The sequence below is a fragment of the Gopherus flavomarginatus genome, chromosome 10, assembly GCF_025201925.1.
Source record: "Gopherus flavomarginatus isolate rGopFla2 chromosome 10, rGopFla2.mat.asm, whole genome shotgun sequence".
Lineage (NCBI taxonomy): Eukaryota > Metazoa > Chordata > Testudines > Testudinidae > Gopherus > Gopherus flavomarginatus.
In genome coordinates, this window is record NC_066626.1 from 29,420,440 (window position 1) to 29,445,907 (window position 25,468).

Sequence of the window (25,468 nt, forward strand, 5' to 3'; positions counted from 1 at the left end):
GTGTAATCAGGGCAGCAGCGCTGGGAGCACGGCTCCCAGCGCTGCACGCTACACCCGTAAAGGATGTGGTTTACATGCAGCGCTGGGAGAGCTCTCTCCCAGCGCTGCTGCTCTGACTACACTCACACTTCAAAGCGCTGCCGCGGCATCGCTCCCGCAGCGCTGCCGGGGCAGCGCTTTGAAATTCCAGATGTAGCCATACCCTCAGTCACATCTCCATTGTGATCTTATACTTCCCATTCCTTCATTCATGCAAATTTCCTCCAAACCACTGCCTGTTATATCCCAAAACGACACTTCATATTCTAAAACAATTTCCCCTCTAAAATGTGGGGGAAACCCCTAAAAATCTTATAAAAATTATTATGAATATAATTTGAATGGTTAAAGTACTCAGAGTGTGTTCAAAACATTAACTATCAGTCCATGGCTTGTCATTGTTTCTCAGTATATTTTCGTGTTTTCTGATGAGCTGAATTACAGACATTTGGAAACCAAATTTAGGGTGGCATCACATAATTTAGAGCTAAAATACAGATTAAGAATTGACATAAACTTCTCCGCATTAGTAGAGACTTCAGGCCCACTGTACTGGAACATACACACACAGGCCACAAGACAAAATCATAGCAGTTGTCAGATGCTTTGGATCTTTGGCTGACAATGAAACTGTATACAGAACATCACACAGTGCTGTTAAGAGTGCTATCTACTGTACTGCCAACATCATTTCCTGCAGCTCCTGGTTGTTCCCTGAAGATCTTATTCAAGTACTAAGTAGGCCTGATCTTGCTTAGTTTATAACATTAGACAAGATCACAGCTCAAGATGGTTTGGAAACATCCATGCCCATAAGATGCAAAACCAAGACACTAACTGGTATCTCATATTTAAGAGCAGATTGATGCATTCGCCACTTTAACCGCAGCAAACCAAAAATGTCCAACTCCGTTTGATGTATCTGGCATTGATGAGGAGATTCCTAAAACTTTTAATAGTGCTCTAGGGACCAATGCTTCTTTAGAATTTGAACTCAATGATTCAAGTAGAGGTGAAAATTTGTTTAAAGTACAAGAAAGTAGAGAGCTCTAATGTGTTTAACACTGAAATAGAGTTGATTTGCGATATGGCCAGCATGTTACAACAGTAGCAAATAAAAGACTTTACTGGTGCTGAGAGACCATGATGCAATTTCCTGGCAGCAGCCCTGTTGTCATGCATCCAAAGTACAGTAGCAACAGCACTTCACAAGATTCTCTGGTAGGACATATTCAGAAAGAGAATAATATTCCTTAAAGGTGCTGCAGATACACTTGCAAAGCTGAGAGTGTAACACATGCCTCTTAGGCTTATCTGTGCTAATATGTTAATTTTAAGCAACATTCTTTCAAAGCAATCTATGAGGAAAGAAGTAAAATGGGCCAAGGGCGTTCAGGCAGCAGTGGGGGTCCAGAGAAGGAGCAGGGAAGAGATCATAGAATCATAGAACTGGAAGGGACTTCAAGAGGTCATCTAGTCCAGTCCCCTGCACTCAGGGCAGGACTAAGTATTATCTAGACCATCCCTGACAGGTGTTTGTCCAACCTGCTCTTAAAAATCCCCAACAATGGAGATTCCACAACCTCCCTAGGAAATTTATTCCAGTGCTTATCTACTCTGACAGTTAGGAAGTTTTTCCTAATGTTCAGCCTAAACCTCCCTTGCTGCAATTTAAGCCCATTGCTTCTTGTCCTATCCTCAGAGATTATGAACAATAATTTTTCTCCCTCCTCCTTGTAACAACCTTTTATGTACTTGAAAACTGTTATGTCCCCTGTCAGTCTTCTTTTCTCCAGATTAACAAACCCAATTTTTTCAATCTTCCCTCACAGATCATGTTTTCCAGACCTTTAATAATTTTTGTTACTCTTCTCTGAACTTTCTCCACATCTTTCCTGAAACGTGGCACCCAGAACTGGACACAATACGCCAGTTGAGGCCTAATCAGCATGGAGCAGAGCGGAAGAATTACTTCTCGTGTCTTGCTTATAATACTCCTGCGAATACAAGCAAGAACGATGTTTGCCTTTTTTGCAGGTGTTACACTGTTGGCTCATATTTAGCTTGTGATCCACTATGACCCCCAGATTCCTTTCTGCATTACTCCTTCCTAGGTAGATAGGATATTAATAACACAAGCTGTGGTTTCCATGGGCTTGTTTCTGGAAGACAGCTTTTATCTAGAGAGTAACATTACAGTGTCATTTTTTAAGTGAAGTCACAGAAAGGTTAGCTCACCAAGCCCATCCAGCCATGGAATCCAGCGCTGTTTGTCCTTCAAACTGTCTCATCCATCAGCTCCAAGAATACCAATCCAGCACAAACAAACTGGTATTTCTACTACTGAAATACCATATTTGCAAGCATCTGTCCTCACTTGACAGCAAAGAGACTGGAACAATTTCTTTAGTGTGGGTGCTGAGAGCCATTGAACCAAACTATAAACCGTGTATATAATGGAAACCACTTCAAGCCAGGGGGTGCAGCAGCATCACCAGCACCCTTAGTTCCAGCACCTATGCTTGACAGTATTACACCAGAAAACAGTGTGGAGGCCTCACCGGCAATTTTAGGGCAACCAACACATTCCTAATTCATGTCTTGAATGTGTCACCTTAAAATTATTCACCTCTAACAAGGCTACTGAATTCTCTAGTGCTGAAATGCCACTATCACTAGCTCTACATGGATTGTACAGCCTTAGTGACTGTCTTCACACACACACAAAAATCACCTCAGAAGAACAATTCACAAGCAACAAAGTCTTTCTCCATACGGAAACTTGAAGTATAAGGTCATAAACAAACAACAAAAAGAAATTTAAAAGAGGAAAAAACAGTCATTTTTATCCAAATCGCCTGACCTTGCATAATTCAGCCAGGGGTGTTTTGTGTTTATTCAGAATGTTTTCTTTTTTTGAGGAAACCTCACTACTATACAATGCTGGAAAGCTTAAAACAATATTCAAATAGCATATCAAAGACTATATCCCAGACACACAAGACAAATCAAGCTCACTTACACTGACAAAAGTTTCATACACACAGTTAATAAAACATCCCTCATGCAAGTTGTACGTTTACCCTGAAGTTCAGGCTATGCCTTCCACAAATTTAGTTCTAGAAGGCATAGTCAAGGAAGTGTTTTAGTAGTAAGCATTTTAAAGAATTTTCTGCATTCGTGGCACTGCACATATAGAATTAGTGCCATCTGTGTCAGAGTTTGGAACATAAATCTTTATTTAAAATAAAAAAACAACAGATTCATCCATCATGACTAATTTAACGACACACCATTATTGTAGAGTACTTTATATATTTTCTATCTTCTTCTGGCTGTGTAACAAAAATTAGATCTCTGTCCCTTTTCCGGGTACATCCTCTATTCATTATAAACAATTATTAAAAATGGTCTCATGCTCTGTAAAAATAGATCTCAATTTAGTTTTTATAATAATTTAATGACCACAAATAATCCTCCTACTTCTCCTTTTCTTTTGGTAACATTAACGTGTACTCCTCAATGATGTCAACGTTTATGACTATAAACCTAAACCGCATGCCATTCTTCTGAGCCACCATATAATTACAGAACCTAAATAGATCTTTATTGTAGTTCTTAGCTAAAAGACAGTTGTGAACCATATGTTTTGAATTATTTTATGAGTGTGTCAGCAATGTCATTTGCCACACTTTATTATAAACTTTTCTTTCATTTGTAAGTTTTAATATAAAATCAACCATGTTATTCTCCAACCACATCAAGAATACAGTATTTACTGAAGTTCTCCTTGAGTTGAGATTTAAGTATAGGAACAATTTGAATTCTAAATGCTACTCATATCTAGCTCAATCACTACGTTCCTTGTTCTACAGCCACAGTACTTTTCATAGCACCAAGTTTTTAGGCTGTTTACTTTCAAACTGGAATTATCACTGATTTTGAAAAGTTTGTTTTGACCCTGATATTTTGTTTTGCTTTCTTTACATCCATGGATGCTGGAGTACATGTTCACTGAGGACTTGCCAATCAGAGAAATAAAACTAAAGAACATAAATATCTGAAAGTTAATCACTACATTGAGACTACTTCCATGAATGCAAAAAGCACTGACAACCTTCACTCCCTTACTAAGGGCTTGGCTACACTCGAAACTCCAAAGTGCTGCCGCGGGAGCGCTCCCGCGGCAGCGCTTTGCAGTGCGAGTGTGGTTGCAGCACCAGTGCTGGGAGAGAGCTCTCCCAGAGCTGCAGGTACTCCACCTCCCCGTGGGGATTAGCTTGCAGCGCTGGGAGCCGCACTCCCAGTGCTGGGGCATTGTTTTCACTGGCGCTTTGCAGCGCTGTAACTTGCTGTGCTCAGGGGTGTGTTTTTTCACACCCCTGAGCGAGAAAGTTGCAGCGCTGTAAAGCGCCAGTATAGCCAAGGCCTAAGCTCCATGCTCCACTTTTACTTGCAAGGAATTTTCACTTTTAACTACAATAGATTACTAACCACCTCCACCAACTATTATTTCCGATCCCCATCCACAGTACTTTCCCTTGCTTCCCTCCCTCCAATCTCTCAGACACCATCCTTTTAGCAAAAGACACTTAGGGCCAAATTTAAAATCCCAACAGGCACCTTTCTGCACGTCAGGCATCTTTCCAAATTTGGCCTTTAATGACTGTATCCTGCCTCTTCCTGCCTCCAAACTTTTGCTCCCTTTGCAGCAATAATCACTCACCATGTACCTGAGTGCTCAAGATTGCCACCACTGTCCCCATCTAAATTCCCTTGCTCGTTTTCGTAAGATGAACACTCATCTCTCATCTTCCCTTTCTTAGCAAAGCCTAGAAAAATATAATTGTTTAAATAGAAATGGTCATTGTTTGTTTAAATACCACTCCCAAAACAACCTCTTTGATCATTTTCATTCTGGCATCTGTCCCTTTCACAATAGTAAAATACCCTTCTACATATGGTTAACAACCATAGACTAGCTGATGATTTTCTCTCACCTCAGCACTAGCTACTGTTTCCCCATCCTTCTTACCTCTCAAGATTTGTCTCCATAATTCCCCCACCTTATCTCTTCCCCTGTTTGCAGTTACTTAGCATGTTCCTTTGGTTAATCACGTAGCAGTGTTTTCTGTTCCCTTGTCTCTCCACAGCAGGTGGCAGATCCTCCCCTCCAAGCTGCCTCCATCATCTGGAATAGTCTCCATGTCTCTGAGCCTAACTGAATCCCTGATTCTTTTCAGATCTCACGCTGAGGCTTATTGCTTTGTCTTGGGATGTAACTTCTAACTTATTCTCTACTTTAAAAAAATTTCTATTTTTTGAGCCTTCCGATTTTCGTATACTTAGTCACTGTCCTTGGAACTCAGCCATTGTAATCCTTTTCTTCTCCCCTATCACTGATAAGCATATTGCCAGGATATACTGTAAACAATATGCAGTTAATTATATTCGCACATGTAGAGGACAATCTGCTTGATATTTTTATGTTAATACAGAAGTGTTAATAAATTAGTAAACTGTAATTTATCAAGGTTTCAGAGTGGTAGCCGTGTTAGTCTGTATCAGCAAAAAGAATGAGGAGTACTTGTGGCACCTTAGAGACTAACACATTTATTTCGGCATAAGCTTTTGTGGGCTAAAATCCACTCCATCGGATGCATGCAGTGGAAAATACAGTAGGAAGATATATATACACAGAGAACATGAAAAAATGGGTGTTGTCATACCAATAGTTCTCTGTATATATATATCTTCCTACTGTATTTTCCAATGCATGCATCCAATGGAGTGGGTTTTAGCCCACAAAAGCTTATGCCCAAATAAATGTGTTAGTCTCTAAGGTGCCACAAGTACTCCTCATTCTTTTTGTAATTTATCAAGTTTCAGTAAAATTCTGAACAACATTATTTCCTTACTGCCATAACATCTGAATGGAGACCAGTCAGAGAGAGATTCAAAGAAAACAATTGCAAACAAATGAGAGCTTCTCTCCCACTCTGAGTTGGGGGAAACAACAAAACCCAACTGGGTATCAAGAATCTCTGCCTTTAGAGATTGGGATCAAAATGGAAGCATGCTGTGTAAATCTTTTTTGAAATTTTATTTTGCTAAACACTACTTGGTTATTTTTGGGAAGGGAATGAAGACATTCAGCTATCCAGGTTTAAAAAAAAACCTATCACCATGTAAAAAAAGGTATTAGCGTATATGTACTGAAATACTGTTTAATCTTAATTGCCCTAAAATAAAATGCATTCCTCAGTTCCCATAAGGGTATTTGCAATTTAATTCTTTGTGTTCAGCACTTTCACTTCCTTGGAGAAAGAAGTTGATTAGCTTGCTGTTAAATTAAGTGAACAAAATAGCGTCTAGGCGAAGTCTTTACAAATGAGCAGCTAGTATTTTTTAAAAATGCCAATCAAGAATAAAATCAACTGATTTCTAAACAGGATGATAAAGAAAACTGTGAAGCCTGTTGAGATAGAAGGAATAATCACAAACAACTACTCCCAACAACTTTGCATTTTACAGAAGCTTTATTGTTGAGGGGAATGCTGAAATTGGTTACATCAACAATGCTGTGTGGATTATATACACATCAGCAGGAGCATTTTACCTCAGTATACCTTCATATATTATGTTACTTATGTGGGAGACTGCTAACTGTGTGATGTTATTAGACACAGAACTATCGAGTGAAGTTTTATATCCCAACCCATTTGATTTTAAAAGTAGCTATGGTTTACAGAAGAATTCTGTTCACTGGTTACAAAAAGAGTTAACTTTCAACAACAGAACACTTTAGGAACAGTCTTCTTTATGGTCAGAGGAGCTTATTTGAAAGCCCAGTGTTGGGAAAGTTCTCACTCATACTCAATCTCTCTACACTCCCGACTTTATTGTTATCAGTTAATTCAGGCCTGTTCTACTCTGAGACTCACACCACAAAAGGACAGCTCACTTTTCTTATCTTCCCCAGGATAAGGCAAAGTTCAGGCATGTTCTGGGTCAAGGGATGCTTTTTAACTTTGCATCCAATCTCCCTTGACAGAGGTTTAACTCGCACCTTTTCCCCAGAGGGCAGGGCATCTGGTTGTCTCCAGCACACTATACCCAGATCACAGCTTTCTAGCCCCACAGGAACTACAGCCCCATGGAAATTTCCCCATGTGAGGCAAGTCAAAGAGACTCTGGTTAATTAAAAACCCACGGCTGCCCTGTGCCAACTGACTCAGGCTCAGGTTAAGGGGCTGTTTAATTGAGGTGCAGACATTTGGCCTTGGACTGGAGCCCAGACTCTAAAAGACATTGCTTGAGCTGCAGTTTGACCCTGACCATCTACAACACAATTAAACAGCCCCTTAGTCCCAGCTCCATGAGTCCAGGCCAGCTGCGCGTGTCTAACTGCAGCACAGACATACTTTTTTTCCTCTCAAGTATGTGCATCACCTCTATCACTGAATAAGGACTCTGGTACTGAAAAATGCTCCAAACACACGCACTTCTAAAAGTCAGGAAGAAATCTCCTTAACACAATCCACATGAACAATAAATTGGGTGTATGATATTCCCCATCTTTCAATTGCACCTACTTCATCTCTTCACATTTACCTGTAATTATACTAAAGAGCACAAAAAAGATGAGAAGTAGTCTTATGTCAAGATTTTACACCCCTCCACCCAATGCTGACGGTGCACAAATGCCTGCTGAAAGGACAGCTCAGCATTTTGAGGTTGGAGAGAGGGCAGTCTGAAATGGTCACTAAACTCCCCTCCCCCCCGGCCCAGCAAAGCAGTTTGTTTCGTTTTCCTCTTTCCATAGCTCTATTACTGGAAACAATGCTGACAAGCTAGACCCCACATCATAATTACCTGTAACACTACCTACCCTCTGGGCTGAGTGCTAAAGGATGACTCCCACTTCAAAGGCCAGTTTCAGAGGCACAGCATTATCCAGGTCAGTTGTTGACCAAGGAATCACACACCTACCATGCAGTAGTGCCAAACTGACACTTCATCATTTGAACACATACAGCTGAGCCTGCTAGAGCATTAGCAGAAGTATTTGCAATGATAGGTATTGCTGGGTTTTGAGACAGATGCCTTTTTCCATAGAACTCCAGGAAGAAAAGTTGTTTGACTGCTTGTTTGTGGGTTTTAAGACGCATTATAGCTCTACTGGACTGAAGTTTATTTCTGAGAGGAAAAAGTTCCAGAAGCCAAGTTGTTACAACCCTTAGCTGAAAGTTATATGTAATTGAACAGTTTACTTCCTAACACAGACCTGCTCTAGTGGTATCTGTGTTATTGCCTAAGCAGCTACAGCCTCTATTCTCTTTTTTTATTGTAAAAAGTCTATTTTGGACTTTATATATATATAAAATATGGATACTTTAATAAAGCTATATAATTTATGTGCCAACAAATTGACATTGCTTACTGCACTGAGCTTTGCATGTGAGTGATTGCAGTTAAAGGAAAAATTCAGTATAATATCAGGAAGGCTAGTGGCTGAAGTTGTGTGTTTTTATTTAACCTTTCGGAGCTTTGTTATTCTAACAGTTGGCTTGTAAAGCTTCACATTCACTTCCTCGACTGACACATTCCATCATTTATTGGCACATCAAGATACATGTGTATTTGTTGTATGACAGCTGAATAGGGCAGTAATGAGGAAATATGTAAAACAAATGGTTTTCCTTGCTACATTTCTAGGAGTTTAACTACTCCTTTGTTTCAGTTACATATCAATGGTTGGATCTGATTAACAACTGTTGAATTATAATGATCTTGCATTTAGTTTGAAGAGAAATAAAGCCTTTTCTGGATTGGAAGTTTCAAAACAAACCTTTAAAATACCCGTACATGGGCTCTTACTCAGGGTTTCTGTGAAAGTGCTGTATTGAACATAGCACATCTTTGAAAATTATTCAGGATGGCAATGCTCCCCAATTTCCTATTGAACAAGACACAGTAAATGCAAGTTGACTAAACAAAACTGATATTCATTTAATTTGTGCAGGTCAACATACTTACACTGTTTCTTTTAATGGAATATTTTAAAGCAATTAGTTATCATTTTATAGGGTGACCAGATGTCCTGATTTTATAGGGACAGTCCCAATATTTGGGGCTTTTTCCTATTACCCCCCACCTCCTGTCCCAATTTTTCACACTTGCTATCTGGTCACCCTAGCATTTTATAGCAAAGTATAGTATTAAGCAAAATCCTCCCACTGGGGGGAGAGCAATAAAAAAATATTTGGTTTTCTCTGTAGATGGGATCATTGTACAACTCTGTAAATGGGGCACGTCCAAGACACTAGCATGGTTCAGATGCACTGTTAAACACAATTAGGGGCTGTTTATATTACAAAGAGAAACCCCAACATTGCTGCATATGTAGCGTAAACAGGCTTTAAGCATATCTCACAAAAAGGAAAGGGTGCCTTTCTGGCAGTTCTGCTCTGGAAACTGACTTGGCAAGGGGTTGCTTGCCAGCCCCACAAAAATCAAGCTTGGAATCAGACAATAAAAGCAGCTTCTTTCTTTCTAATGCACCACCCAGCAAGAAGTCCTAGAGGCCAAATTCTGCCCTCTGCAATATAATGTACATCACCATTAGTGTTCATTGGCATTTGCCCAACTGTAACTGAGTGGAACTTAGTCAATAATTCTGTTGATGCACAAGTCGCAAAACATTTCAGCTGACTCTCTCTTATGATACCAGACACCTCTGTGTTCTTGGGGAACCAGGGTGCAGTATCCAGCCTGACTCAGGAAAGACACGCCCCGCCCCACCCCACCCCACCGCCACCCCAGCCTCTGCTTAAACCAAAACCCATCAGAGGAAAAAACTTGCAGAGAGCAGTGAAGGCCGTTGGGAGACACACCTAGACCTCTCCTGACAAGGGTGATAAGATTAAGACACCTCCATTAGCATACAGAATGGAGAGCAGAGACAACTTCCCTAGCCTCATCTGCATGAAAGATGGGACAGGAAGACATCTCAATTTACATACAGAATGGAGAACAGAGAACCACACTGAACTCTAGGACCAGAAAAAGCAGGGAAGCACTGCATCCTGCGAATCTCTGCTCCAGATGCTAATGAACCTATGCCTGCACACACCCAGCTCAGCAATTATCAGACCAATTCTAGTAATAAATCCTTGATTGATATCCAAATACTGAGGCAGCCTAGTTGCATTGTGAGCTCCCTGGAAGAAAACACCACCCATAGCCAAGAGTCATCAGCTTACCTATAAACAAATATAGTGTTCTCCCTTGAACCATTGTATTTTCTCTATAAAAATCCCTACTCACCCTCTAGTCAAGGTTCTGATGCTTAGATTGAAACTAGGCATCAGTTCCACTGGGAATCCATATTCTCTTGACTGATCGTGCTGGCGACTTTGCCTGCCTCTTGCACTCAGGACCATCAGCTACCACCATCGTCTAGGAACCCCGACCAGTTCAAGCTTCAGGGAGCGGTGAGACCCTTTCTCTCTCTCTCACTCTCTCCCCCCATTTTCCTGTCTACCTTAGGTATTAACCTTTAATAATGTATGTTATGTTGGTTTAGCCTCCTTGTGTAGTTATCACTATTATTCAATAAATAACTGTTATGGTTAAGTTGGTCGCTTCTCTCTCTCTCGCTGAACTTTACTCGTTTGTGTTTTAGGGCTTGTCTACATCACAAAGTTGCAGCGCTGGTGAGGGGGTTACAGCGCTGCAACTTAGGAGGTGTACACATCTGCAGGGCATCACCAGCGCTGCAACTCCCTGTTTGCAGCGTTGGCCGTGCTCCCGTTTTGTCTCGGTTGTAGAGGATCCAGCGCTGGTGATCCAGCGCTGGTAATCAAGTGTAGACACTTACCAGCGCTTTTCTTGACCTCCGTGGAATAAGCAGGTATCCCAGCATACCTGAGGAAGCCTCTGGTAATCAAGCTGGTCTCCTTCCCCGGTTTGCTCTCGCGTTCCCCGAATCCCCGAGCAAGCAGGTCTCCTTCCCTGCGGTTTGCAGGGTGGTTCGGGGAACGCGAGAGCAAACCGCGGCGAAGCTGGTCCCCTTCCCCGGTTTGCTCTCGCGTTCCCCGAACCCCCGTGCAAGCAGGTCTCCTTCCCTGCGGTTTGCAGGGGGGTTCGGGGAACGCGAGAGCAAACCGCGGCGAAGCTGGTCTCCTTCCCCGGTTTGCTCTCGCGTTCCCCGAACCCTCCTTGAAGCCGCCCAACAGCGCTGCAGTGTGGCCACATCTAACACCACTTGCAGCGCTGGTTGCTGTAAGTGTGGCCACTCTGCAGCGCTGGCCGTATACAGCTGTACTAATACAGCTGTAACAACCAGCGCTGCAAAATTGTAGATGTAGACATACCCTTAGCTTCCCCCATTCACTCTACAGCAACGCTTCTTTTACCTAAGCTAAAGATCCCTGCAGCACCCAAAATACTGTAGGGTTTGCTCATCAAGTAGGTTACTGCCAGTACAATTGTGATGTGAGAGTGGGGATAGGGACGTGCTGAATTTGGGACACATAAGGGTAACAGCTTGAAAGTGCTGCGTGACCCAGTCCATGGAGCCCAGGGGCATATAAGGAGAGACAGTGTGAAAGTGCTGCTTCCTCCAGCCCAGTGAGTCCAGACACATATAAGGGGTCAGTTTGACAGTGCTGACTGACCCGGTCGGCTCAGACTTGCTCTGTTAATGTATGTGTGAGTGTGGGTGTGTCTCCATCCAGTTCTGGGGCTGGAGTAACCCAGCCCTAGGGAACCTAGGTCCTGCAGGATAGCTCCATTGGGAGGGGACTTGCAGCAGGGAGAAGTAGAGCTCCGTATGAAAACACAAGTGACACAAGCAGCACATTGACAGGATTACAGAATCCCCTTCCCCAGAAGAGTAACCCGAATAAATGAGCATACCTCAAAGTAATGGGCAAATCTGGTAACACTTAGATAAGCTCACTACAGTCTAAACTGGAGCAAAAAGTACGAAACACTTATTTTTGTGTCTAAAGTAATTAGATATGAACTTTAATACACACAGGAAACAATTGTGGAGTAAGAAGTGCCATTTTTACAGTCACTTTTCAGAGCACAACCACACTGTAAAGGTTTCATCTCACAAGACAAGAGCCTGATTTAACATGAGTGAGTCCCAGTACCCTGAACATTTCCAGAGGAGGAACATCGTCTGATGCAGAATGACAACTCTGAGCATGCAGCTTCTGTAGTTCTGCCTAGTGGGACCGCTAAAAATAAAAACATACTAGATTCTTCCAAATATAAAAGAAGGAAAGCAAAATAGTTAATTAGAAAAACTATGATATGGCTTTGGTAAAGTATCTACATAGCAGTGTGTAAACCTCAACTCTGACCACAGGAACCATTTCTAGGGACAAGATAGCTGTTCCTTTGCCCACCCAGTCCTTGACTTCTCTGCTGAGACTCAACAAGGATGCCAAATAGAGTGGTGAGTTTTTGTGATGTGGACAACAAGAACTGGAGCTGGTCAGGAATTTTCAATCTGAATGCTTGCTCATATTCTCCCCATGAGCTAAGCTCTCTAGCTGGATTACATCTCCCATAATGCACCCAGAATCATGAGACTGCCCAGCTGGATCCATATTGCATCATGGGAGACTTAATCCTCCATAGCCCGGCCCATGGAAGATAATGCAGGCCTGAATTACAATTACCATAAGGCAACAGAAATGCAGTTTGTTTACAGTCAGATCAACATTAAAGTGCTTTGGTTCAATTTAACAAAAGGAAATGAAACATTTCAATTTCAGGAATACCAAAATGTTTTATTTCAACCAAAAATATCAAAATGAAATTTTTCACTGTTTCTGAAGCACAAATTGTCAGAATTTATACACACAAATTCAGTTTTGTATCCCAATTTTGAGATGAAAACAGGTAGTGAAACAGTATTGGTAGGTTAGTTCTCAGAGCTGAAATGACTTTTTCTACATCAAACCGGGAATGGAGGGGGCATGGTGTGTGTGTACATACTTGACGGGGGTGGGGGGAGGGGGAAGAGAATCTACCCAAAAAACAAGCAGGACTTCGTCAAAAGTTTGCAGGTTCTGCAAAATGTGGTTTGAAGTTTAAATCACACTGGACAAATTCATGTCCTCAGGGATCTCCAAATATCCAGGTTTTTGTTTCAACTAGCAAATAATTGTTTTTATTCAAATCTACTAGTTTGGACTGAATATAGAATTTTCACATGCCCTAGATTTTAGTATGAATTAGGACATTTAAGTAAGAACATAAGAACGGACATACTGGGTCAGACCAATGATCCATCTAGCCCAGTATCCTGTCTTCCGACAGCGGCCAATGCCAGGTGCTTCAGAGAGACCAGAACAAGTAATCATCAAGTGATCCATCCCATGTCACCCATTCCCAGCTTCTGGCAAACAAAGTGTTTCATATGCAATATTAAGCAGCGTATATTTTAAAACAAACTATTGCGTGCTTGCTAGATTAAAAACCTGGACTATTGGGGGTCACCAAGGACCCAAGATGAGAGTCCCTGTCTCAAACAGTGACCCAATACACCACCTGGAAAGTCTCACTCTTTGGGGCTGTAAATCACACTCTTAAGGATGGCCATCTCTGTCTTTTGCAGGAATCTGACAAATGAAAAACTTCGTCTCATGATCAAACACATTCGGTTTCCCCTCCTCCCCAAAACATAGAAACTTCTCTGGTTTTTTACTAAAAGATACGATGATTTGATATTAGCAGGGTTTAGCAACTAAAAGTCCCTTCTTCAATGTGCAAAAGCAAAACAAGAAGAGTGCAGTTTAATTCAATGGTTTGGGGCAGTTTAAATCCCTATTTGTATATCCTAAATTTGTCTCTTATTTACCCAATATATAAAAGTGAACAAGTGTACTGAGTTTGCTATGACAGTAAGTTGAAAGACTGTTCATCTTCTTATTCCGATCATATAAGAAGGGCTGTGTTTTTCCAAACAATTGTATTACTCAAATAAGATCCTGACAGTTGAGAAGAAATCAGATGGAGCCTAGTGGAGGAAGCTGTATATGACGGATAAAGATTTGATTGGGAAAGTCTTGCCTATAAAGTTGCAGTGGAGATGGAATTATTCTAAGACTTTGCTGCCAGTTTCATTTATGTTATATTGTTATTTAAAAGCATGTCAAAGTCTTCCAGCATAGCAGATGGGCACCCTGTTTGCGTGTTATAAATTTCATGAAAAAAAATGAGACCGTTAAACACAATGAGACATTTTCAATGAAAGAGAACGGCAGCTGTTCTTAATTGCAGGGGAGATCTCCGCCCTTAATAGTACAAATTGGCAGTTTAAGAAAGGCTCGATGCAAAGACTGATCCCTCGATACACTAAGCACAAGCTGGGATGTGTGTCTTTTTTTTTTTTCACTACTATAGAAACTACCCATCTCTCTTTCAGGTTTGGTTTAAAATACCAAAACCACTGCTTTAATTCTCCTGTCCTTTCTCATTCATTTTTGTTTTTAAAGGCTCATTTTTCATAAAATGCCTTGACATGAAAGTCTTATTGAAACTACTGGGGCAGATTTTATAAAAATGAATTAAATACATATTTAAAGCTGCATGCACTGTTTTAAATGTCAAGACTGATCAGAATGTCAATTCTTTACACAAAAGAACTTCACTTTGCATAACAGTACAAAACAAGCTGGTCTTGCTTCTAGCACAGATTTAACAACAGAGATATTGGGAGGGCTATTAAAGCTTTGTTATTTAAAATATACTGCAGAACATTTACGAGTACATTATGAAAATTGCATTACAAATTGTCAAAGTTAAGGTACATTTGTGCTACAATTCCTTGTTTCTAATCAACTGTCCATTTCATTCATTAAATTCTCAAAGGCTGGAGAAATAGAGAGTCTACTTTATGTGGCTACAGGTTTCAATGGTAGCCATGTTAGTCTGTATCAGCTAAAAAAACCGAGTTACAACTGCATTTGCTACAATCCTGCCGGCACAGACAAACACCTACAGAATCTCAATCAAGCATTTTTAAAACCGCAATACCCACCTGGTGAAGTGAAGAAACAGATTGACAGAGCCAGAAGGGTACCAAAAAGTCACCTGTTACTAGATAGGCCCAACAAAGAGAGTAAAAGAACGCCACTAGCCGTCACCCACAGTCCCCAACTAAAACCTCTCCAGCGCATCAAGGATCTACAACCTATCCTGAAGGACGATCCCTCACTCTCACAGACCTTGGGAGACAAGCCAGGCCTCGCTTTCAGAGAGTCCCCCAATCTGAAGCAAATACTCACCAGCAACTACACACCACACAACAAAAAAACCAACCCAGGAACCAAACCTGCTACAAACCCCGGTGCCAACTCTATCCACATATCTATTCAAGGGATACCATCATAGGATCTAATGACATCAGCCATACCATTCGGGGCTCGTTCACCTGCACATCTACCAATGTGATATATGTCATCAAGTGCCAGCAATGCCCCTCTGCCATGTACACTGGCCAACCCGGACAGTCACCACACAAATGAATAAAGAGATACAAATCTGACATCAGGAATCATAACATTCAAAAACCAGTATGCAAACACTTCAATCTCTCTAGTCACTCAATAACAGACCTCAAAGTGGCAATTCTTAAACAAAAAAACTTCAAAAACAGATTCCAACGTGAAGCTGCAGAACAGAATTAATTTGCAAACTGGATACCATCAGATTAGGCCTGAATAAAGACTGGGAGTGGATGGGTCATTACAAAACCTAAACTTAATTTCCCCAATACTGATTTCTCCCTACTGTTACTCATACCTTCTTGTCAACTGTCTGTAATGCGCCACCCTCTTACCACTTCAAACATTATTTTCCTCCCTTGGTATCCTGCTGTTAATTGATTTATCTCGTTAGACTGACCTCACACTTGGTAAAGCAACCCCTATCCTTCCATGTATTTATACCTGTTCCTGTATTTTTCACTTCATACATCTGATGAAGTGGGTTCTAGCCCACGAAAGCTTATACCCAAATAAATGTGTTAGTCTCTACAGTGCCACAAGGACTCCTCGTTTTTTTTATGTGGCTATGTGAATCAAGAATAGCTCAGCATCTTATTTCCTAAAAATCCTGAGAGCTGTTAATAACTCTAGCCAGATCTTCTGGTTCCAGGAAAGTCAAGGAAATGGGATCTGGCAAGAAGTGCTACCATTACTTTAAACTACTGTAACTTCAAAATGTCTTCGAATAGCCACAATATTAAGTTCTTTTTAGAAAGGTCTTGGCTGTCTAACAAAATAATCTAACCTGAAAGCAGAGTTCTCCATACTCACCCTAAATACAGACCACTACATTCAACTTGATGTTCAAAAGGGAACAGAGAAATTGTTGTCACTGTTAAATAAAGTATTTTCAATATTTTTGATTTATAATCCATATATGATACAAATGAACCAGTTCATTGTGTACAGAAGACATGAGTAAACATTTGAAAATATTTTTAAGAATTGGGTTATTCTGATAGGGATCTAAGCTACAAGTTAGTTTATTAAGAATCAGTACAAGAGGGTATTTTTCATCCATAAAGATGGCCACCTAATTAGAAATATGCCAGAAGCATAAAAAAAAAGATGGAAACTTGATTTTAATATTTCCACAGTTAGGGTATATTGAGTTTTTGGTCAAGGGTGAGCAGTCTACATCCACACAAAAGACAGTCATATGCACCATAAAACAAAGTCAAACGCCCTTCATGGTATATATGCACTTGATTCTTGCACTTATTTTTTTTCCAGTGCACTGCTTCTAAAATGAATCTGCACCAATCCAATGTTAACTGATAAATCTCTTCTGGCTTAGCCACTAACTGCACAAACCACATCAGATGTGAAACATGGCTTTTCAAGGATTCCGCTATATTATGGCACTATTTTGTGTCCAAGTTAGAAAGGATGTTTTTAAGTGTTGCAAGTAAAGAGGACTTCACTGCACAGTAATTAAGTACATATATGTCAAGTAACATTTTCAAAAGTACTGAATTGATTTAAGCGTTCAAGCCCCACCATAAATAAATCTGACATAGGCATTTCTGAAAATCTCACCCATTACAATTTGTGCCACTGTAGCATTGGCCCTTTTGAAGAGAAAGAGTGATGCTCAGGCATAGTCCTAGACCCTAATATTAATTGTAAAAGTAAAAACAATAGAAGATTAGGGCTCAGATTTATTGACTCTTTGTAGCAGCTATCTGCATTAGCAAACAGTGTTGAATCATAGAAACATAGATTATTAGGGTTGGAAGGGACCTCAGGAGATCATCTAGTCCAACCCCTTGCTCAAAGCAGGACCAATCCCCAAATTGCCCCCTCAAGGATTGAACTCACAACCCTGGGTTTAGCAGGCCAATGCTCAATCCACTGAGCTATCCCTCCCCCTAAGGAGTCAGTGGTTCCTAAAACACTTCCCATATATACAATTTTAAAAAAAGACACCATGATTCTGCTGCACCCCAGCATTACCCAATAGGCTCCCAACACTCTGGGTTAAAGCAATAGACATTGTCTCCTATGGATCTGTATGTGGGAGCTAACATAAAACGTTACATATATTCCCTAGATATATTCTCTGTTCTAAAAAGTGCCTCAAGTCCTTCAGGGACTTTGCTCAATTTGGTAGATTTTAACTTGACCTACAAATCTATTCAGGAGAGAAGACTTTTGAAGTAACCATGGATTAACTTGAAGCAGCAATTCATTATTTAAAAAAACGATGATTTTAAAAGATTTCTCCTGTATTAAACTCTGCTGTGAGTATAAATCAAAATGCTAATCTAGAATCTCAGTTATAAGCCATTTCTACAACAAACACTCCTAGATTTAAATTTGTGAGAATTGATGGCCATCATAAAGGCCAGAATTTCAAATATATGTTCCTAATAGGCTATCTGCATATGCATAACCACATCGAGGGATTATATTTTCATTCCATCTTCACAGACAGGGCCGGCTCTGGCTTTTCTGCTGCCCCAAGCAGCAGAGAGAAAAAAAAATGCCACGATCGGTGGCTCTTGGCAGCAGCTCAACCACACCGCTCCATTCCTCGGCGGCAATTCAGCAGCAGGTCCCTTCGCTCCAAGAGGGACTGAAGGACCCACCGCCGAATTTCCGCCGAAGACCCAGACACGCCGCCCCTTCCCATTGGCCACCTCAAGCACTTGTTCATTCGCTGGTGCCTGGAGCCGGCCCTGTCCACAGACAAGACCAAACTGTGTTGTAACAATCTCTAGACTCAGTAATTTTGTTTGTTCTGGTCTCCACACATGGATCTTTAGCAACCTACCATGCAGGCAGGCACTGTGTTTAGATAACACTATACTGAAAAGGCCAAGTCCTGTATAAATTCGCATTTATAAAACATTGACAGCACAAATGCACTCTACAGTTGCTGGAAAAGACAAGTGTAGACAAAACTATGGAGTAGCTGCTGAGTGGCCTATTCTCATGAACACAATGAAGACTTCAGAATCCTATGGCCTCTATTGTTTTCTACTGACAACAAAATCTTTACAAATTCAATTCCACAACCATTTTTAAAATTAAGGTGCTTTTAAAAATGTTTCAATTTGAAATGGAACCCCATTCTGTATGCCTGGCTTTCAGAAAGCTGTACTCCTTGGGTCCTGGATGCATATTTTCCTCTGCCTTTCAAAAACCACACATCCTCTTGTGCATCAATTCCTGTGTTATTACATTTTTAGAACACTGACTTTGCGTGCTCTCAAATACCAATGGCAAACCAGCAACTATTTTTCATTTTACTAAGATTATAATATGCACTGCCAATAGCTGTTTGATCGCTGGGATGGAACGTTTGCATTATATGCGGTCCAAGATTCAGTGAATACAACTCCTGCTCAAGATTCAATGGAAAGCTAATTTACTGCTACATGCAAGAGAAATCCTGATTTACATCTCGATCAAGTTTTGGAGAAGCTCTTGAGTCACTTCTTGAATTCTCTTCAAATAACCAAATATGTCATTTCAACTATTTTACATTTACCAGTGGAGAAAGGCACAGATACAGCACCCAAACTTTAACTTTGTGCCCAAGCCTCCCAATTCCCCTTCATATCTGTCTACTGTGTAAAATGGGTTAATTTTGGATTACAGATTTATTCTAAGGGTTTTTAGATGTCCAAAAATCTATGGGTACTAACATCTCTAATTCTGAAGAGCCGCTAGTTTGATACAGTTGTCAAGTCATCACAGCTCTCCCACCTTCCCATTGCTCTCCTTTCCCCAAAGGAGTTTAACAAGTCTGCAATCTCGTGAGGCAGCTGTCTTAAATTTAAATAAAAAGTAGCTATATAGCTCCTAGGTGGAGTATCAATAGCCTAAAACCCACAGAGCACTGGGAACCTGAAGAGAAGGGGAAAGGGCTCTCTTTTCCAGCCTCTGGTGGTGAGGACTCTGTCAACTGATCCTAGAAACTATCATCCTCCCCAAGAGCTGAGCTGAGATTGCTGAACAGCGATCAGAGCAAATTGTTTGTTTTTTTTATCCATTAAGGCATCATTACAGAAGCAGTTATTTTTGCTGAGGGCTCTGAACTGAGCTTTCAAATATTTGGGTTTCTTTTCAATTTAACATTAAACTGCTTGAAGGACAGAAATTTAAGACCTGGTTTCTGATAGCGACAATGCTCATTAAGGATGCACGTTTAACAACTCTGTGGTTACTGATATGTATTCTCAACCTTAATTCCAGTGCAAAGATTTTTTTAAAATGGGAATTCCATAAATACAAATGTTGGTTACGCTTGATTTAGATATATTGTTTTTTACTTCTGCATTTATATTCCATTAAACAAAGGAAAGTTTGTTGCATAATTACAAGTAACATGTTACCAGTAACATAAGAAGTGAGTAGGTTTTGGGGGGGCAAGTCATAATGGAATAAAGAATCTGGCTAATCTCAAACTACGTATGGCAGCCAAAACACATTGAAAATATAAAACAAATATGCACTTCATACATGGCGTAGCAAACTGGGCTTTGATGGCAGTTCTTTATCTACAGATCAAATAGTTAATGTATGTATGCTGAGAAATTTCACTGCCTGGTGAGGATATTAATAGAAATATGCCATCCATCATGATACCATATGGCTATATCCCTGCAACCACATCTCAAGAAGGCATGGTTAATCTGAAAGGGGAAATCCATTAAGGATATCAGACAGTAGTGGTCTGGAGTTGTGGGGCAAAGATGAGAAACTCTCCCCCTCCTTCTCTGCTCCCATTGTGGCCTTTAATGCCATTAGCTGCCATGAAAACAGCTAATGTAAAACAGGGCTGTAGGCTTAGGCAAGCAGCCTGCTGACCCGAGCAACTCTTTTGTCATGACATCTGCCTCCTGAGTGTGGCCAAAGACCAGCCTTGTGTGGAGATAGGGAACTGGGAGAAAAACCAGCACAAAGGAAGCAAAAAAAGTACAAAATACAAAGTACGGTAACCTATTAGTAAGGAAGGAGAGAGACTATAGAATGAAGAAAAATATTCAAAATAAAAGACACTGAAATGGAGATACAATGACAACTGTACTAGAGCATAGGAGGAGAAGACTATAAATCAGGGGTTGGCAACCTTTCAGAAGTGGTGTGCCGAGTCTTCATTTATTCACTCTAATTTAAGGTATCGTGTGCCAATAATACATTTTAACATTTTTAGAAGGTCTCTTTCTATAAGTCTATAATATATAACTAAACTATTGTTGTAAGTAAAGTAAATAAGGTTTTTAAAATGTTTAAGAAGCTCCATTTAAAATTAAATTAAAATGCAGAGCTCTATCCTCCTCCCCCCAGACCGGTGGCCAGGACCCAGGCAGTGTGAGTGCCACTGAAAATCAGCTTGCGTGCCACCTTTGGCACACATGCCACAAGTTGCCTACCTCTGCTATAAACTATGGTGTATATTGTACCATCCCCCACTTCTGAGGAACAAGATCAATTACATTCTGTCCTAAAAACTAAACTGCATGGTGTTTATATGAAGAACATTAACTTTAAATGTACAGGCAACAATTGTCCTTCACAGCTGGGCCTTTATCATGCCCTTGGAACAGAAATATTTGCTTTGAATGCAGGAAGAAAATAAAGTTACTGTAGCCTTGGTGTTTCTGAACACATGCAACCCTGGAATGCCAGCAAAAAACAGAAGTAAATATATTTATATTCGCTGCTTACATTGGCTCTCAGTAGCTATGACTTGAAAGGGGAGGAAACAAAGCGTCACAACTATCAACAGTCACAATTTGTGAATCCATCCAAATAAAAATAGTTATTAGAATGATGAACGTGAAGGTCCTTCAAAGAGGAAGGGGTATTCGTTTGTTCACCCACACAAACATAAGATACATCAGGACCAATGTTTTAAAACTTGGGATCTAAATTAGAGTAGGGTGATTTCCAAAAGCGATGAGCTCCCACAAATCCCACTCGCAGCAACAGGAGCTGCTGGGTGCTCAGCATTTAAAAAAAAGACAGATCTCATGTAGGAACCCAAATATTAATGTAACAGCTTAACTCAGGCACCAGTGTCTGAAAGTTTTGGCACGAACAACTCATTTTACACTGTTTTCTCTCAGAGAATACAGAAGTACTGTAATTTTCCTTAAAAACCAATTTTCAACAAGCAGTTGTACTTTCAGTTGATTGGAAGCTTGATAGCAATACTCAAGTATGTAAAAAAAAATTATATAGAGATAATTCCTCTAACCTGGCATGGTCTGATAAAAAGCTTCTCTTGAAAAAGATCTGCAGATACCAGTACAGATATATCTTTGTACACATCTCAGTGACTAACCTTATTTTGAACTTCTCAGAGTATATGCAAGAAATGCAACCAGCTCTCAGTGAACATGCATACGCAGCTAGAAAGCAGGACTAGGGGACTATTGACATGGAACTTACTGTTATGCACTACAGCTCCCATCTTGTTTTGTTGGGGAAAAAAGGTAAAATCAGCCTGATCTCCCCTACCAACCAACTCATCCTAAAATAAGCCACACCTCTTCTAAAATGTGGAGAACAATCTAGAAGGGGGGGGGAGGAGGAAGCATGGCCAGTGGGGAGGGGAAACACAAGCATAAACATGGCACATAGGTCACAGCAGCTGAGGAAGGTGGAATAGAGCCTGCCAGCCATGCTCGGGGTGCCAGAAGTGCAGCAGCACCCCCTGGTTTGAAGTAGTTTCCATAATCTACAGGGTTTACAGTTTGGTTCAATGGCTCTTGGCACCTCTACAATAAAAATTGTTCCAACGCCACTGGCCATGCTTCCTCCACTCTCCAAAAGTGCAGACGGGCTTCTGTTAACATTCAGGAGGTTGTGGCCAAGACAGGAGGTGGAACCAGACAGCATCTACTCTACACTCCCTTAAGGAGACTGTTACCTTTACCCACACAGTCCAAGGGCTCAGAGGCTCCCCCACCACTCCACTGCCAAAGACCTCCCCTCTGAGAAACAGTCACTGGAAACTCTGCAAGCTCCCCCCTGGGCCATCTGGCTCCTGCAGCTTCCCTACAGGAAGACACAGTATGCTTCTATGTCATTGCTATCACTTACCAAGTTCTTCTCCGTGTGAGTAAAGTGCCAATTAGTTACCTGAGCTGAATGAGCAGACTAGCAGAGACAGAATGACATAAACAAGCACTTCCACACTGCATTCAAGAGTTCACCGCAATGGCATGTTGTGCCCCACAAAACTAAAGACATATCTGAAAATCAAGGGACCAGACAAAGATGATAGAAGGTGGGCATGGTTAGCAATAATTAAATAGCAACAATGAGTTCTGTGGCACCTTAAAGACTAACAGATGTATTGGAGCATAATTAAATAGCAACATAAAAAAAATCCATTGATCAGTCCCATTTAACAGCCTCACGCACATTCCTAACAAAAACCAAAGATTCCATAGTGGGCCTTGAAGACTATCGTGTTAAAAAGGTGTTATGACCACGTAAACACACATGGGAAGGTGTGAACAATTAGAGTCAATTTGTTCACGCCAAAGTCACTAGTTTAAATTTATCCCCGTGTCATTTCTGTGAACTGAAATTGCTACTCCATCCAGTTGGGATATGTCCGACCTGACAAAGGGTCAGCTGACTCAGGCTTGCAGGGCTCAGGCTGTGGGACTAAATATTGCAGTGTAGACACTTGGGCTGTCGCCCAGGCTCTGAAACCCCGCTGGAGATGTAGGTCTTAGCCTGAACATTTCGACTGCAATTTTTAGCTCTGCAGCCCAAGGCAATTGACCCGGGCTCTTAGACCCAGTTATTGCAGTAAACACAACGAGGAGACTAACACAGCTACCACTCTGAAACCTGTCACCATGCAAGTTATTGCAGTGCAGATGTAGCCTCATTGGCCTATGTGAAATGTGTTTGTGGTCTCATTCCAGTTTCTAGTGGCCAACTGTTAAAAACCAAAAAAAAAAAAAAAAAAAAAACCTCTACAATTAGCATTAAATAACACCAATGAAACTTACTCTTGTAGGCTGTTTTATCCAGAGCAGCCGAGGATTAAATGTCCATGGAGACTGCACTACCCTTTTGCCCCTTAGTAAGCTTTTCTGATTAGGGTTAAAGAAATATTGGCAAGTTTGCATGTCCACCATCTCTCACGTGGGCCTAGATAATCCACCACCTCCACAAGAGGCAGTAGCTGGTGTCGGCAGGTGATAGCACTGTCCACACTGGCTCCTAGGTTGGTATAACTATGTTGCTCAGGGGTGTGCATTATTCTTACCCCTGAACAATGTAATTACACCAGGGCAATCTTTCAGAAGTGGTGTGCTGAGTCTTCATTTATTCACTCTAATTTAAGGTTTTGCGTGCCAGTAATACATTTTAACATTTTTAGAAGGTCTCTTTCTATAAGTCTATAATATATAACTAAACTATTGTTGTATGTAACATAAATATGGTTTTAAAAATGTTTAAGAAGCTTCATTGAAAATTAAATTAAAATGCAGAGCCTCCCGCACTGGTGGGCAGGACTCGGGCAGTGTGAGAGCCACTGAAAATCAGCTCACATGCCACCTTTGGCACTTTCAGCATAGGTTGCCTATCCCTGAGTTATACCAAAGTACTTCTGTAGTGTAGACCAGGGATTAGAAGGTTCATACTGTGCTGTCACCCAAAAGCCTTCAGACAGCTTGAAACAACAGTGAGGTTTGAACTGCCTCCATATCACTTAGTGATGACAGTTTAAGGGAGGGGGAAGCTTAGTGGTTTGAACATTGGCCTGCTAAACCCAATGGTTGAGTGTTCAATCCTTGAGGGGGGCCATTTAGGGATCTGGGGGTAAAAATCTCTCAGGGATAGTACTTGGTCCTGCTGTGAAGGCAGGGGACTGGACTCAATGACCTTGCAATGTCCCTTCCAGTTCTATGAGATAGGTATATCTCTATATTAAAAATAATTAATTTGTTGGTTACACACATTTTCATTCTGAGCATGCTTAAGTTTTACTCATCAAAACTGCTGTACTACTGGAAAATCTGCAAGGCTTCAACCAAGATTCTTCCCATCCAAAATCCTGTGTGCACTTTCAGCACAGGCAGATAATAGGATACATCTGGGGATGTATAGGATATGAATAGGATAACACCTCTGGGTAGTTACTAGAGCTGGGTGGAAAGAGGTAATTCCATTTCATGTAGGATTTTGATATTTCAGAATTTGGTTTCGTTCCAATTCAGTACAAAACCCAAACATGCTGAAGTTCTCCACAAAAGTGAATGTAGTCCACTCAGCAGGGCTGCTCTGCAGCTGTGGGTCTTGGAAGTCCTGTAATCCTGAATGCAGGGCAGGCTACATGGCAAGCTGCCCCAGAGATCCGGACCAGGGGGCTTGGGCTGGTGAGGAGTTGAGCAGGCAAGTTGGCAGGAAAACAGGCAGGTTTCCAATGGAAAGGTTCTGTTGGAACCCTGGCTGGTTTCTGTAACGATCCTGGGGTTCATTAAATAGCAAACTAGTGAATGAGAAAGGAATAAATCTTTAATCAAATAAACTGGAGAATGTCTCTGGTGAACTGTTGCATGCAGCCATATGGTGTTCCCAACCCCTGCCATCAGGGCACATGTCCAAATCCCCACACTCACAACACAGTCCCTTATAAGGGAGCATCTCCAAACCACAATCTTTCATAAACCTATCTCTACATCTTCCCTCTTAAAAAAAAAAAAAAAAAAAAGAGAGGATTAACATTTAACTGTTTTTATATATAACAACTAATAAGACGTACATTAAATTCTCAAACCATCTAGTACATTTCTATAAACCCAATGTGACAACTACCTACAGAGGAGAGGTTACCAGCAATCACTCTGGAATGAGTCTTTATCACTCACTTTCCT

At 40.9% G+C, this 25,468-nt stretch overlaps 1 protein-coding gene across 6 annotated transcripts in view; it reads right to left on the reverse strand.

The window, feature by feature from the left end:
* The window catches only part of MYO1B (myosin IB), a 264,196-nt gene that overhangs the window by 107,035 nt on the left and 131,693 nt on the right, over nucleotides 1-25,468 (reverse strand). The window lies entirely within an intron of this gene.